Raw genomic sequence first — 4,075 nt, forward strand, 5'->3', positions numbered from 1 at the left:
ACGCAGAAGGTGTGCCAAAAGTTATGTAAGGCTTCCTCTGGCTCCGTAAAAATAAAGCCTGCATCCTTAGCTCTCAACACATAGAGATGATCCTGTTAATCAACACCTTCCGCCGGCGTGTACACCATTCCTTCATTTTTATGCGAACCCTTTCTGCACCCAGGCAGGCGCACTGTCTGCTTTGTATTCATCATCAAGAAATCCAATAACTTGGCTGTGTACCTACACGTGGTTAGGGTTTGACCCACTGTGTACTTGAATGCAAATTTCAAATATGTGAGGGTTGAGTCTATCAGTCCTACCAGCGACTGGAATGTCATGCACCCCTGCAAAGGCATGTGATTTGGGGGGAGGGGGGAGAAGTCAAAAAATATAAAATAAAATAAAGAGCAATTCAGTGTGGGGTGCCCACATTTGTCTGCAGGGGTGGGGGTGGGGGGTAGGGGCAGAGATTTGTGTACTGATGCCCAGTAAAATGGATCTGGAAACAATTCAGGACTTAAACAATGAAAAAGTTGAGTTTAATGTCAGAATCAAAGAAACGCACAGCCTGTGTTTACCGGCCTATTTTTCACAGTGTTTGCCTACAGAAGTGGCCTTCGCAGTTGAGCACGGAAGTCAGGAAACAGCTAGACTCTGGGGACGAAACAAGAAGTCATCCATAAAAAATGGCAGTGCTGCAGCTCTTCCCTCGCCACCCCTACCCCCACCCCTGCCTGCCCTGTGGACAGTGATGGCCGTCTGCAGAGACAGCTCTTAATCAAAGAGCCCCTTTTGGATCCTCACATGTTGAGAAGATTAGGCCTATTTTTAGTTTTCAGGGAACAGAACTGCTAACACAGAAGGTCACGACCAGCCGCTCTATGGCAATGATGGTTTACATTCCCTTAAGAGGGAGAAAGCGGAACATAAGAAAGGCCGGGGTAGGTTTAAAACTGCCTGCTGCCTCACGGTCATACGAACAGAAGAAAGACTTGGAGAAAATATTATAATTACTCAGATACTGCTGGCCAATTTATGCTCCTGTCTATGTGTCTTTGATTCCTAGGGCATTTATTAATTTACTTATTTATATAAGAATAGGGATTTAGAAGAAAATGAAAACTACATCGTACACAAAGGAAGAAGGGCCACTGGTGGAGTGCGATGACGCAAAGACTCGAAAATGACGTCATGAGCTCATTCTGAACACTAGGAAGGGGGAACGTTAGAAAAATACCAAGCAAAGAGAAACTGATTTGACATGTATTTCATAAATGGAGGAGAAGGTGGGTAAAGGAAAAGAAAGGAAGAAGAGAAGAAGGGGGAGAGAGGAAAAGGGAAGGGGAGGGAGATGAAATATAATTTGTCATTTCACAGAAAATGGGAAGTAGGCTGGGTGGGACATGGGTATTTTGTGTTTGGAAGTGACGTGGAAACTGCACTGTGGCTGAATAATACACGATCACCCTGAGATCAAAGGGATATGCAGCCCTTTCCACATTCAGGTAAGTCAAGAGTTTTCTTTCACGGGCAAAGCCTTCTAGGCTAAAACAAAGTCCCACCGAACAAGCATTCAAGCCAGAGTCTTGAATTAGAGTGGAGCCGACTTAGAGCGAATCTGGGAGAGCTGAGTGAATTTGTTCTCCAGTCAGCTCACTTCGTTTCACGCCTGAATTCCAAAGCTGTGGGAATGTACTACTGCAAACCTGGAAATCTGATTGCAAAAGATAGAGGTTAATTTGATTTCCAAGTTACTACCATAGGCATTTCAAGTCCGTGAATGCAGCCTAAGAGCTAAGCAGAGCAAATTCTACCCAAAGAGAAGTAGTTATAAATTAAGGCATCTGGACCATGAGCCTACAGGTATACTTGCTAAATTTTATTTTTTTATCAGCCGTAGTTTTACTCTATCACAAAGTCTATTTTTGCAAACGGCTCATACAGTTCTGATGTTTCTCGGCAACCTCGTGAACACAAAGTGTTAATGATGCTTTCAGTGCTGTCTAAATTGAACCTAGAGGGGATGCTGATTGGGTGGAGTAAAAGTCCTTTCAAATTATTGTCCTTATTGCTCTGTGGAGCCTCGCAGACATGCCCATGACATTATACGAGCATTTATGGGAAAGCGATTATGTCAACTATTTGCCCAAATGTGGGACTAAAGGGAATGTATGAAGTGATCCCCGTGAAGAGCTTGGAACAAGGCACAACTACAGAGAGCCCAATCCTAGTTTAATTAACCCATACTGTTTGAATTAAATAAAAACCACTCTCAGCATTATTTCCTGACTTATCCTAGGGGTGAGCTAAATGTTTACGTGTGTTGTAAAAGATCATATTCTCCTTGCTAGCTTTTTCTTTCACCTGAGAATTCCCATCAGCATTGAAATTAGAAACATATTTTGTGGTTTCTTAAAAATTTCACTGACTTCAGCATGTTAAAAAGAATACCCAGAAGGCAGGTTTGTTTTTCTTCTATACTACATCCCAACTCTTTCTTCCCCTCCTTCTTCATAGGAAAAACAAAATCTTCTAACTGTAAACTGGTCTCCTGCTTGGTTTAATTTTCTTTGCCAAAACAGTGACCATTGTCAAAAGCCTGCATCTCCATAGCAACTGTTTCCGTGGCCAGAGACAAAGGTCTGCCTATAACACAATGCCACGAGAGTGCCTGAGTTTGTAGATCCATGTTTAAAACCACAGTTCAAGGGTCTAATGTAGATTTTATATTATTTCTGCCTGTCTGCCGCAGCTGGTAGGCCTTCCTTCCAAAATGATATTTTTTCAAATGAAGGAGCAGAAAACAGCTTTACATTTTTGTTATCCCTTGGAGCACAAAATAAAAAATGTGTGTGCTGCCACTACCTGATTCAATCAAGTGGCGAGCATTGGATACCCACGGGCTAGCACCGCTGCACAGGCTGACTGGTATTTTAATTAATAATGTGCTACACCTTCTCAGAAGCTAGGCCGCTGGCAATCTGATTTGCTTTGTTCATTATTTGCTGTAAACAATTTTCAAACAACATGTGGGCAGCTCTATTTCTGAGTATCTCCTGCTAATTCATAACATTAGCAAAAATACAGGGTTTTTTTCCCCTCTCTCTTTGCTGAAAAAAGAGGACCTAATTAAACTTGAAGCCTCGTCAATGAAAATTTGCAGATGTGAATATTTCCTAAGAATAAGGACTAAAAGTAAACATAAAATTCCACATCTACATATGTGTATATATTTACATATGTAGCATAAATGTTTATATTGATGCACATGGATTCAGAAGGCTCAGTAAAGTACATATACACGGTGAGGCATGGCTGTCTGCTAGAAACTTGGTGGTATACCATGGGCTAATGCATGGCTGCTGCTTTGTGTGTTATCAAATACCGAATTCTTTCCTCCCCAGATGTATGTGTCTGAATATGGAAGAGTTAACCAAGATGAATGATGTTATCCAGGTACCACTCTGCCCCTAAAGAAACAGTGTCTCTCTAAGAGGAATCACACAGGGAAAGTTCATTTGCTTGCTCCCTCCTTGCTTCCTGACAGGAAGTCAGCTGTCAGCCAGCCAGCCAGGAAGACAACCCTCCTCCCGACCTGGCTACACTTGTACCCTCACCTTGCTTTCCACTCTCCAAAACTGTGAGAAATTTCACGATGACATCCTAAACTGAAAATTACACAGAGAAGAAAGAAAGTGTATTTATACAGCCTTGTATGGTAACAAGCCACTTTGAAAAGTATTGGATGTGTCTTATCCTTACAAAATGGGCAAGAACTGCTGCCTCTGTGTTTAAAATGAGATGCTCATAAAGAACACACAGATTACCACGAGCAGTACCGTACCAGATAATAAACCACACATGACAGAAAGAACAGCCTAAATCTTTACCTTCCATATCATGAAACTAAATAGTAATAGTAATAGAGAACTGTTCTCTATAGATTGATGTGAAAAATTGAAGTTTTAAATAATTTTCTCCTCATTTGGACAAAAGTAAATCGGGCTCCCGTTCTATGGACAGCATCTATTCACCAAAGTGTGTTGTAGGAGTTCAATAAAATGTTTTAGTGTAAAAAAAGTTTCAGTCCTAG

The 4,075-nt window shown here is 41.5% G+C and overlaps 1 long non-coding RNA gene across 2 annotated transcripts; it reads left to right on the plus strand.

Moving 5' to 3' along the window:
- Positions 1 to 1,179: 1,179 nt before the first annotated feature.
- LOC134486363 (uncharacterized) lies at positions 1,180 to 3,858 on the plus strand. Of its 2 annotated transcripts, none has more exons than XR_015683514.1 (3): positions 1,180 to 1,487; positions 3,387 to 3,438; positions 3,530 to 3,858. It is a non-coding gene; the product is annotated as an uncharacterized LOC134486363 (long non-coding RNA). The 2 variants fall into 2 exon arrangements; XR_015683513.1 differs by having other exon boundaries at positions 1,201 to 1,268.
- The last annotated feature ends 217 nt before the right edge of the window (positions 3,859 to 4,075 follow it).

The sequence above is a fragment of the Rattus norvegicus genome, chromosome 3 (genome assembly GCF_021556685.1).
Source record: "Rattus norvegicus strain SHRSP/BbbUtx chromosome 3, alternate assembly SHRSP_T2T, whole genome shotgun sequence".
Classification (NCBI taxonomy): domain Eukaryota; kingdom Metazoa; phylum Chordata; class Mammalia; order Rodentia; family Muridae; genus Rattus; species Rattus norvegicus.